This window comes from Bufo gargarizans, chromosome 4, assembly GCF_014858855.1.
Source record: "Bufo gargarizans isolate SCDJY-AF-19 chromosome 4, ASM1485885v1, whole genome shotgun sequence".
In the NCBI taxonomy this organism is placed as follows: Eukaryota; Metazoa; Chordata; class Amphibia; order Anura; family Bufonidae; genus Bufo; species Bufo gargarizans.
This window is the reverse complement of record NC_058083.1, coordinates 412,993,819-413,006,885: the sequence shown is the minus strand read 5'-3', so window position 1 is coordinate 413,006,885 and position 13,067 is coordinate 412,993,819.

Sequence of the window (13,067 nt, the reverse complement as noted above, 5' to 3'; positions counted from 1 at the left end):
CAATGATCGGTGGGGGAGAAGGGAGGCCACACACTGGCCACAAATGATATTAATACAATAGATGGAGGGAGGGGGGGCCGGACACTGTGCCACCAATGATATTATTACAATAGAGGGAGGGGGGCCGCACACTGTGCCACCAATGATATTAATACAATAGAGGGAGGGGGGCCGCACACTGTGCCACCAATGATATTAATACAATAGAGGGAGGGAGGGGGGCCGCACACTGTGCCACCAATGATATTAATACAATAGAGGGAGGGAGGGGGGGCCGGGGGGCCGCACACTGTGCCACCAATGATAATATGATAATGCAATAGAGGGAGGGGGGCCGGGGGGGCCGCACTGGCCACCAATGATATTAATACAATAGAAGGAGGGGGGCGGTGGGGGGGGCCGCACTGGCCACCAATGAAATTAAAACTGGGGAGGGAGGGGGGTCTGCCCCCTGCTGCCTGACAGCCCCTGATCTCTTACAGGGGGCTATGATACGCTCAATTAACCCTTTCAGGTGCGGCACCTGAGGGGTTAATTGTACGGATCACAGCCCCCTGTAAGAGATCGGGTGCTGCCAGGCAGCAGGGGGCAGTCATGTACACAGTTTGTTGTATATTCTAACTAGAAGCGTCCCCATCACCATGAGAATGCTTCTGTGTTAGAATATACTGTCGGATCTGAGTTTTCACGAACTCAGCTCTGAAAAAGCTTTTATGCAGACGGATCTTCGGATCCGTCTGTATGAAAGTAACCTACGGCCACGGATCACGGACGCGGATGCCAATCTTGTGTGCATCCATGTTCTTTCACGGACCCATTGACTTGAATGGGTCCATGAACCGTTGTCCGTCCCAAAAATTGGACAGGTCATATTTTTTTGACGGACAGGATACACGGATCACGGAGGTGGATGACAAACGGTGCATTTTTCGAGTTTTCAACTGACCCATTGAAAATCACGGAAAACGGAACAATGGCCACGGGTGCACACAACGGTCGTGTGCATGATGCCTTAAACTGTGTTTAGAGATACCAAGTTATTGAACATTTCCTCAATCCATGACCAGGGGGAAATCACAGCATACTTTTAAAACAAAATGTGAGGCCTATTGGATACATACATAGGACAACTAACGCCTTGGGGTCTCAACCGCGAATACAATATACTGTACATGCATTATTTCCGTGCTTGTAACTTGACTAATACTTACCTTTCTTTTTATTTTATTTTAGACTCACTGAGCTATGTTCATTCCATCAGGTAGTGTATGCAGATAGTATATGTCCTACTTTACTTCCATAATTTTAGTTTTTTCTTCTCCCTCTATCTCATATTCAATGTTTCCCATAATTTACCATTTTATTTTTGTACTTTTATTATTATTTTTTATTTTTTTATTTCTTATTCTAATTTTTTTTCATCTTTTTCATTGTTTTTTATTATTTTCATCTTTTTCCATTTTTTTTTTCATTTTTGTCTTTTTTTTTCATTTCCTTTATTTCCCCTCCCCCTCATTTCACTTTTTTTTCCGATTATTCTTATTATCTTCAATCTGTCTAAATTCATCTTATTCTAAATTCATCTTATTCCATCTTTTTCACTATTCTTCATTTGTCCACATATACTCATCTTCTTCCTATCATCTATCACCTTCATTTATACCCATCTTGTTTCTATCACTGTACTCATACATTTCCACACCCAATATGGCACCCTCAACATCAACATGTACTATGCATACGCAGTCTCCCTTCCTCTAGTATCACGTCTTCCAATATGGCCACCGTAGCCGCCGACAAATAAAGCGCATGCATCAAAGCTTCCTGCTGCCGCTCTGTATCGCATAGCCCTTTGCCACTCGCGAATGCCTGCTACCCCTCTTTCACTTACCTCCACCCATTTTTTTTGCGGCTACAACACTTGTCATACACATGTGTGCATGTCCTCTACCACCTGACCTCCAGCCAGGGGTGTAACTACCATAGCGGCAGACCATGCAACTGCTATGGGGCCCAGAGCAAGAGGGGGCCCAGTCTTAGTTGGAATTAACTGCTCTTCTACTGGAGGTGAAAACTTGGTCAGGACTCTACCTTCTAAAGGAACAACTTTTAGCAAATGAGGCAGTGGAAAAATGGTCCAAGGGTCACTGAAAAAGGTTAAGGCAGAAACCCTTCTGTCCTGTGTGGGGGCCCCAGTTTGATCCTTGCTATGGGGCCTTTACTTCTCAATATACGCCGCTACCTCCAGCATCCTCAGAATACACATTATTTTAACCTGCCATTCCTTTATAACAGCACGCTCCAGCGCCATTCTGACACATTCCTTCATACTGCCTCATTGGTAAGTTCTATTTTCTTACTTCAGGGACCCTTACCACCATGTCTGGGCTATTTACCTATACTTGGGAATATATATTTATCAGTTATTATATTTGGCCTTATATACCATCACATTCTCTTTTTTGGATATTTATTTCTTTGCTGATTTATTTATAATTTAACATGTGCAGTTCCTGTTTTGACTTTACTTATTTTTATTTTGCACTATGTATGTCTATACGTTCCTAGTACTTGCATAGACTTATGCCATAATATTATACTCATTAATATGCGTTCTTTACTTGCAGTGACTCATTGATAAAGGTCCGGGATGGACCGAAACGTCATATATCCTACAGTTGGATACAATATGGAGAATTTGTTTTACCATTAATACTGATTATTATTATTAACCTGCTGGAATGTTTATTATCAGTTTGGTCCTTATGGACATATGTTTTTTTTTTTTTTTACACAGTAAATTACCAACTGCATCTAATAACTGTCTAGAGTGTGTAGGAATTTTTAATTTTTACCATCTTTGCGTCTATATGGTGTATTGTCATTTTGTGTTGGTGTCTTTGTGTTTTGTGTTCATGTTTAAGTTGCTATAGTTGGTAAATTTGGTAGCTTAGATCTCTTAGTTGATTATAAATTAATTAGGAGTAATTATTTTCACAGAAGGTTTTTCTACATAAGAATCTTTTTTTTTTCTCTTGGAATGCTATTCATAGATTGTGGGACAGCCATGTTAAAAACATTAAATATATTTCATTAATTTTAGAAAAATTATAAACAAAGTGACATTTTTGTTCACTGTATTAAAATGTGTCACCATATTACCACAGAGTTTTTAAAGCGTAACTGTCATTGCAAGTGACTTTTCAGAGCAAGCCGTCATGTCTGCACATGAGGAGAAGCACTACTTCTAGCCATTATACACCGTGTTTATGGCCTTTTCACTTGTTTTTTTCCCTAAACTTTTAGGTGGCAACAGAGCTTGACACAGGCATGAATAATGGATTACATTATTTCTCGTGATAACATAGACAACTGTGGAGGCGTACATAAAAATCTCAGGGCCCCATAGAAAATATCACAAATGGCCCTCACTTCCCCAGAATTTTTTATTTTTTTTTAATGTTGAGAATCGGTGCAAGGCTTAGTGAGAGAGGGCAGAGGTTATTGTGGCTCAATGGATTTAAAATAATTTAAGTACATTTTTGCTCAAGTCTAGGCCAGTCCCTGGCTGACATATATTTGAGTTTCTGGTGCACAGAGTGCCAGAGATGTACCAAAGTTTTTAAGAGGCCTCTCACTCTTAATAAATTAGCCACATATTACTCCAACACTTATGAAATCAATACTGGGGATTGGAACACTAGTTTTTCTAAAACTATCCCACTGTGTTATAATAGTGTCCAGTGTAAAAAACACAGTGGACCATAATTACTTGTGGACCTAGTTTTTGGGGTAAATTGTGCCAAAATGTAATGTTATTTGGTTTATCTAGGCTTAGACAACCTATCTGTGCTAGGTTTTGTTTATGTTTTGTGTTCAGATCCTTCACATGCACCTTCCCCACAAACAAAAGCCACTTCACCATGTTACACAAAGTCAGGACAGCAGCCTAGCACACAAGATCCACTCACCTTTCCCCAACCAGCATCACACAGAAAAACTGTGCATGTGTTGCTTATGTCTGGGTACACCATGTCAGGATCTGTGTTGCTCAGGCTTTAGAGCAAATACACAGACATGAGATTGATAGAACCCAGGTGAGATGGAGGAGTCCCTTGAGCAGTTGGGCCAGCCCCTCGCTACTCAAGAAGGCTGAGTTTTGAACAAATTCAATTTTTACAAATCAATTCTCTCATTAGTAAAAAAAACTTTGCCATTAGAGATGAGCGAAGTTCTCAAAAATTAGTTTTGGCTTAGCCAAATTCCATTATTACATTCCATTAGTACTCCATCACAAAGTGCATTTCTTTGTGAGTGACGACTGCAAATGATCGGGAAAGGTGATTGCATCGCCCCTGTCAATGAACCACTCAGATGCTGCGTTCATTGCTTATCTCGGCATCTGATATGACCATTGAGGGCTGTCAAGGGTTAATCTATAAAAAATAAATTAAATGCTCGTATGCAGTGCGTGATCATGTCATCATGCTGGTCGGCGTGGTGACGTCATACATCACCGTGCATGAGATTTTGTGCGGGATCTTCAATCAAGATCACTGCGGTAGGCTTTTTGCGCAAAAATGGATGAGGTGATTATGAATTTATTTTTCCGCCATTTTACAGATCTGAAATTCAGATCGACGTTTATATCAATTTGCTCAACACTATTTGCCATATTCCTAAAATACTACTGTTTGGAAGTTGATCTAGTAATATATGTTACAGATTTCACCTTTGAAAGTAGTTTTGTCCAAAAAAATTAGATGTAAAAGTACACATAGTACTTGTCGTTTCGCAGTTTTTCAAGTGACAAAAGCTATATTTTTCTTCTACAAACAGTAACCTTTACTTTGAATGTGGTGAGCACAGCTATATATTTTCATACTGTACCTGGAAAACTAATTTAGCAAGTAATTGTCTCTGGAGTCATGGTTTGAGCAATGCATTTTTTTTTCAATCCCCATCATACCAATATTCTAGTCCATAATCTATGTAATAAATAACTATTAATCAAACAAAACTATTTTAAAATGTGACAAATTAAATACTATATTCAGTTCCATCCATCATCCAATGAATCATTAACATCATGTTTTTCTAAACATGATTTAGGGGCTGAGCAGAACAGGTGCATATAGGAGGAAAACATTTTGTTAGACAGGGCCATCAACCTTGGCGGCATTAGATTATTGTAAATCTTATAGTTCTTAGATCATCAGAAAACCTGAGAACATTTACTGCACAAAAACAATAACACAATCATAGTCAAAGGGTAATCCAGCTATCTATCCTCTGCCAATGTAAATGTCAGCAACATATGACTATACCAAAGGTCAGCGTCAGTAATAAATGAACTGTGTATTATCTAACTTGCTGTACCATTGTAATGATGTACTTTGAATCCATGACCTATTGAAATATGAATTACAATACAGTATCTCGTAAATTACTGCAATTTTGCATGCAATGCACATTAAAGTAGCTTTTGCTATTAGTTCTCCTTTGTTGCTAAGCCTTTTTTTTTAGGTTTTCACCCTTTAGTGGCATTTAGGCCCCCAAAACATTATATTTATTATGCAAGGTGATCTAAAGTTATGACATAAAAAAGAAAATATGACAATAATCATATAATCATTTTGACAAATACAGTTGCAAGAAAAAGTATGTGAACTCTTTGGAATGATATAGATTTTTGCACAAATTGGTCATAAAATGTGATCTGATCTTCATCTAAGTCACAACAATAGACAATCACAGTCTGCTTAAACTAATAACATACAAAGAATTAAATGTTACCATGTTTTTATTGAACACACCATGTAAACATTCACAGTGCAGGTGGAAAAAGTATGTGAACCCCTAGACTAATGACAACTCCAAGAGCTAATATGAGTGAGGTGTCAGCCAACTGGAGTCCAATCAATGAGATGAGATTGGAGGTGTTGGTTACAGCTGCCCTGCCCTATAAAAACACACACCAGTTCTTGGTTTGCTTTTCACAAGAAGCATTGCCTGATGTGAATGATGCCTCGCACAATAGAGCTCTCAGAAGACGATAAAGAATTGTATACTTGCATAAAGCTGGAAAGGGTTATAAAAGTATCTCCAAAAGCCTTGCTATTCATCAGTCCACAGTAAGACAAATTGTCTATAAATGGAGAAAGTTCAGCACTGCTGCAACTTTCCCCAGGGGTGGCCGTCCTGTAAAGATGACTGCAAGAGCACAGCACAGACTGCTCAATGAGGTGAAGAAGAATCCTACAGTGTCAGCTAAAGACTTACAAAAGTCTCTGGCATATGCTAACATCCCTGTTAGCGAATCTACGATACGTAAAACACTAAACAAGAATGGATTTCATGGGAGGATACCACAGAGGAAGCCACTGCTGTCCAAAATAAAACATTTCTGCACGTTTACAGTTTGCACAAGAGCACCTGGATGTTCCACAGCAGTACTGGCAAAATATTCTGTGGACAGATGAAACCAAAGTTGAGTTGTTTGGAAGAAACACTCAACACTATGTGTGGAGAAAAAGTGGCACAGCACACCAACATCAAAACCTCACCCCAACTGTCAAATATGGTGGTGGTGGCGGCATCATGGTTTGTGCCTGGACGGATTGCTATCATCAAAGGAAAATTGAATTCCCAAGTTTATCAAGACATTTTGCAGGAGAACTTAAGGCCATCTGTCCACCAGCTGAAGCTCAACAGAAGATGGGTGTTGCAACAGGACAACAACCCAAAGCATAGAAGTATTATCAACAACAGAATGGCTTAATCAGAAGAAAATACGCCTTCTGGAGTGGCCCAGTCAGAGTCCTGACCTCAACCTGATTGAGATGCTGTGGCATGACCTCAAGAAAGCGATTCACACCAGACATCCCAAGAATATTGCTGAACTGAAACAGTTCTGTAAAGAGGTCAAGAATTTCTCCTGACCATTGTGCTCGTCTGATCTGCAGCTACAGGAAACGTTTGGTTAAAATTATTGCTGCCAAAGGAGGTTCAACCAGTTATTAAATCCAAGGGTTCACATACTTTTTCCACCTGCACTGTGAATGTTTACATGGTTCGTTCAATAAAAACATGGTAACATTTAATTATTTGTGTGCTATTAGTTTAAGCAGATTGTGATTGTCAATTGTTGTGACATACATGAAGATCAGATCACATTTTATGACAAATTTGTGCAGAAATCCATATCATTCCAAAGGGTTCACGTACTCTTTCTTGCAACTGTATTTATGATTAGAGTTGAGCGAACCCGAACTGTAAAGTTCGGATCGTATCGAACTTTAGGATTTTTGGACCCCGGTCCTGAACTTTTCAGTGAAAGTTCGGGTTCGGGGTTCGGCGAGTTAATGGCGCTTTTTGAAAGCCTGCAAAGCAGCCAATCAACAAGCGTTTAACTCGTTTGCCATTAGAAGCCATCACAGCCATGCCTACTAATGGCATGGCTGTGATTGGCCAGTGAAGCATTTGGACCCAGCCTCTGTATGAGCTGGAGTCATGTAGTGCTGCACGTCACTCTGCTCTGATTAGTGTAGGGATAGGATGCTGCTGCTGTGAGGGAGAGAATAGGACAGAATCTTTAATCTGAAGTGCTTGTTAACTCAGCGATCTACCTAGATTTTGTTTTGCGGGTGCAGTGCACAAACTTTTTACCCTGCCCTGAGCCCAGTGTCCCAGAAAAATAACTTTTATTTGTCTGTTAGTTAGGTGGGCGGCGGCGGCCATTTTATGCAAGTTCTGTGCACCAGCACAGCATATGTGCATTTGTGACAGTCAAATAGAAGCTTGAAATACTGCAATTATATTCTGGGTTTAAAAAAAATCACCCATTTTTGGCAAGACCCTCCATCTGGGGCCTATGCCGCATTAGTCAGTGTGCAATTTAAGCTTGAAATACAGCAATAATTTTCAGTGTTTTAAATAACACCCTTTTTGGGCAAAATACTACATTTTACAGTCCTTTTTGCATCTGTCAGAGTGAAATACAAGTGTTAGATACTGCTGTCATATTCTGTTATTAGAAAAAACACCTGTTTAGGGCAAAATCCAAATTTTGTGGTGTTTGCTGCATCTGTCATTCTTAAATACAAGCTTGAAATACTTCAATAATTTTCAGGGTTTTAAAAAACACCAATTTTTGGCAATATCATCCATCTGGGGCCTATGCCACATTAGTCAGTGTGCAATTTAAGCTTGAAATACAGCAATAATTTTCAGGGTTTTTAAAAACACCCTTTTTGGGCTAAATACTAAATTTTACAGCCCTGGTCTCATCTGTCAGTGTGAAATACAAGCATTAGATACTGCTATCATATTCTGTTATTAAAAAACACAACTAAGTAATCCCCTGAGAAGGGGACAGAGGGAATAAAACTTAGCATTTAATTGAATCTAGTTAAAAAAAAGGACTAAACAAAATAACATAGAAGACAAGTCCATGTGGGCCTAGACAATTACAAGGCGGTACCAGTGTGAATAAAAGGAACACTCTCACCCGTTATGGTCAGGATGGATGGGGCTCATCAAAAGGGTGCCATGTCAGGATACCGTGGAGTGCGTCTTCCAATTCTGTGTTGTTGCGATTACTGGAAACAATACAAAAATTATGCTAAAAAAGAAGAAATTGCTGCAATAGTAGGCAAGAGTCAGGAATGAATTCCCTAGTGAGACCCTAATGCACGGAAGGGGCTATTGATACCCTGCCTACCTATACGGAGTGCTTGCCCCGCAAGGAGCGACCCCGTCCGGATACCTGTCCCTAGTGAAGGCCGGTATCCCTAATGTACCCTAAAAAATTCCCGACGTGTCACGTTTCATTACAAAAAACTCATCAGGGGAAGTATGCATTTAAGGGTGGCAGGGACACCAAGCCTGCAATTAAAGGGAAAATAACAAAAATGGCAACAGTTCAAGCCATGAGGCTAAAAACACTGAGCTAGGCCAATAAGTCTCAGAAAAAGCACTTAGATGGGCCAATGGGACCAATCAGGCTCAGAAGCAATGACCGGGCCAGTGGGACCAGGCAAAAAAATGTATACACAGATGGACCTAAAATGCCGGCATGCCAGTGGGCTATGTCAGCACACTCCATATAGGTAGGCAGGTTATCAATAGCCCCTTCCCTGCACTAGGGTCTCACTAGGGAATTCATTCCTGACCCCTGCCTACTATTGCAGCAATTTTTTCTTTTTTGGCATCATTTTTGTATGGTTTCCAGTAATCGCAACAACACAGAATTGGAAGATGCACGCCACGGTATTCTGACATGGCATCCTTTTGATGAGCCCCATCCATCCTGACCATAACGGGTGAGAGCATTCCTTTTATTGACACTGGTACTGCCTTGTAATTGTCTAGGCCCACATGGGCTTGTCTTCTATGTTATTTTGTTTAGTCCCTTTGTGTGCCATTTTTTTCTAACTAGATTCAATTAAATGCTAAGTTTTATTCCCTCTGTCACCTCCTCAGGGGATTAGTTCATTGCTTTTGACTTTTGGGAGTATTTTGGACAAGCCTTTACCTAGCATGACCACTCTGTACTTATTAAAAAAACACCCATTTAGGGCAAAATCCTAATTTTGCAACGTTTGCTGCATCTATCGTTGTTAAATACAAGCTTGAAATACTTCAATAATTTTGTTGGTTTAAAAAAACATTCATTTTTGGCAATACCCTCCATCTGGGGCATATGCCGCATTAGCCAGTGTGCAATTTAACTACCCCCCGTCACACTAACGCCGAAAGGCGTCATTGCTGTGGCGCTCCCAGGTCACACTAACGCCAATTGGAGTCATCTCGCGTGAGCCGAGATTTCCTGTGATCGACCAATGAAATGGTTATGTCAGATGCTATTTTGAAAATAGCGTCTGATATAACTGCTGCCTGGTCCTCTGGTGGTCCCTTTTGCTTGGATCGACCACCAGAGGACACAGGCAGCTCTGTAAGTAGCACCAAATCACCACACTACACATTAGATATTACCCTGTCATTTATTAACCCCTTATTTAGCACCTGATCACCCATATTAGACTCACTGATCACCCCCCTGTCATTGATCACCCCCCCCCTATAAGGGTCCCTCATCCCTGCCAGGTAGTTAGCTACTTGCTAGGTAGTTTAGCGCCCAGCCCACCGCACCGCAGTCACCGATTAGTCGCTGATTAGCGTCATCGCTGTCGCTAATCAGCACTAGTACTATATAGTATCTGTAAGTGATCAAGACTGATCGCATTCAGATCTATATAATTACATTAGGGTCACCTTAGGCTCTACAAAACGCAGTGTTCGCCTGATCAGGCCTGATCTTGTGCGCTCACTTGCGTTCAGTCCGCCCCACCGCAGTGACAGAAATATTTTTTTCTGATTACTGCAAAAACACTGTAAAATCGCTGCACCGCTATAAAGATCACTTTTGAGCTTTTTGGATCTTTATTAGCGATCGCAGCTTTACTTCGCAAGCACTCCTTTTTACTAGGTAGGTTTGCTCTTTTTCCCGGGTAGTCTCAGAGGAATACCCCCTAAATTTATTGAACCCAAAATGTCAAACAAGGGGTATTCCGCTGAAGAGGCCTACAGGATTCTGGCCATGATGGATGAAAGCGATGGGGACGCCTCATCCGCTGAATCCAGTGGTTCAGAATATGAACCTGTAGACAGCAGTGGCACTCTAACCGCTAGCGAAGATGACGAGGTAGAGGTCCCTGCTACGGTCAGGCGTACCCGATCCCATGTCAGAGTTCTGCAAACCCTGCATGATGATCCTAATTTGCAGCAGAGTGGTGCTAGCGCTGATCTTGTTTATGGTGCGGCATACACCAGCAGCGCAGCACACCCTGGACCTTCTACCAGCACTGCAGTATTCCCTGGTGAAGTGGCGAGCACCAGAAGGGCAGTTCCAGCTGGTACGGTGGCACGTGCAATAACTCCCCCGTCGCAGCCACCGCGTTCACAGGCCCGTAGAAAATCCTAATTGGCAATCCCCTGATTCCGCCGCACCCATATTGCCCCCTTTCACCGCCCAGTCTGGAGTTCGCGTGGCGACAGCTCATTTAGGATCGGCCCTTCAGTTTTTTGAGCTGTTCTTCAGCGCGGATCTCTATGACCTAGTTGTGGCAGAAACCAACCGCTACGCCACACAGTTTATTACCGCCAATCCGGAAAGCTACTATGCCCAGCCTTTCCGGTGGAAACCAGTTTAAAATTTTTTGGGGTCTTATCCTCAGCATGGGTCTAACTAAAAAAAATGTATTGCGGTCATATTGGTCTAAAGACCCAATACATTACAAGCCCATGTTCTCTGCTGCAATGTCCAGGGCACGTTTTGAGGTCATCATGTGCTTTATGCATTTCGCTGACAATAGCACCTGTCATCCAAGAGGCCACCCTGCTTATGACCGGCTACACAAAATCCGGCCCCTCATAGACCATTTGTCATCCAGATTTGCAGATGTGTATACCCCTAATCAAAACATCTGCATAGATGAGTCCCTAGTACATTTTACCGGTTGCCTTGGCATAAAACAGTACATCCCCAGCAAGCGCGCCCGGTATGGGGTCAAACTGTATAAGTTCTGTGAAAGGGCCACAGGCTATACATTTCGTTTTAGGGTCTATGAGGGAAAAGACTCAAAACTGGAGCCGGTCGGATGTCCTGACTACCTGACGAGCAGTGGCAAGATTGTCTGGGACTTGGTGTCACCCTTATTCCACAAGGGGTACCACTTATACGTGGACAATTTTTACTCAAGCGTGGCCCTCTTTCAGCACTTACATATAGTTGGAATTCAATGCTGTGGCTAGTCACCGGGGCTTCCCCCAACGGCTCGTTAGTACCCGACTTGCATGGGGGGAGAGGGCTGCCTTGTGTGACCAAGAACTGCTCGCGGTGAAGTGGAGGGACAAGAGGGACGTTTACCTTCTGTCCACCATTCACGCAGACACGACTGTACAAATTGAAAGGGCAACTGGAGTCATTGTGAAACCCCTCTCTGTCCACGACTATAACCTTCACATGGGAGGGGTGGACTTCAATGACCAGATGTTGGCTCCCTATTTAGTTTCCCGATGCACCAGACACTGGTATAAGAAGGTGTCTGTTTATTTGATCCAATTGGCGATGTATAATAGTTTTGTTCTCTACAGTAAGGCTGGGAGAACAGGATCCTTCCTAAAATTCCAGGAAGAGATCATTTCGGAAATCCTGTATCCAGGAGGGTCCGTGCCCCAAGGCCCTGATGTAGTGAGCCGGCTACATGGCAGACACTTCGCGTCTGTCTATCCTGGTACCCTAACTCAACGTTCCCCAAGAAAAAGATGTTGTGTCTGTAGCAGGGGTGGAATAAGGCATGACACCACCTTTTTTTGTCCTGACTGTCCTGACCAGCCTACCCTATGCATAGGGGAGTGTTTCCACAAGTTCCACACTCAGGTACACTATTAGCATAGGGATTGCGTACACAGGACAGGCACACAGGGGTCTTAGGGCCCTTTCACACAGAGCTGCCACAAACCTCTCCTTTCACCCGGGACAAAGTGCATAATTTACTTTGCCACATCTCTGGGCGATTTGCCCTTTGCACATTGTCCCATGGGGAAGGAGAGGTTTGTCCAATAAAGGTAAAAAAACAAAACAAAAAAATCACCGGTAAGCAAAAAAGTTATTGTTCTGTTTCAAAGGTTTATAAAAGTTAATGTTCTCTAAAGTTAATGTGAATAAATTTATTGCGTTGCGGCCTGTTTTTTTTTTTTTTTTTTTTTTACCTTCTAGGTGGACCAAGCGATCAAGCAGCTGCAGCACTGATGTGCATTCTGACAGAAGCATTGAGATGCTGTCAGATTACACAAAATTCAGTGTATGCGGCGCTGCAAGACGAGATTTCTCCTCTGCAGTAAAAGATACGTTTGCCGAGGCATATGAGCTGAGGAGGCGGCGGTGTTCATATACTTTGGCAAACACTTTGTATATATAAAAAAAATATAAAAAATCCCAGCAATGATTTATTCATTCACATCGATTGATGTGAATGGAGAAATCGGGTTTGCCAGGGCATACG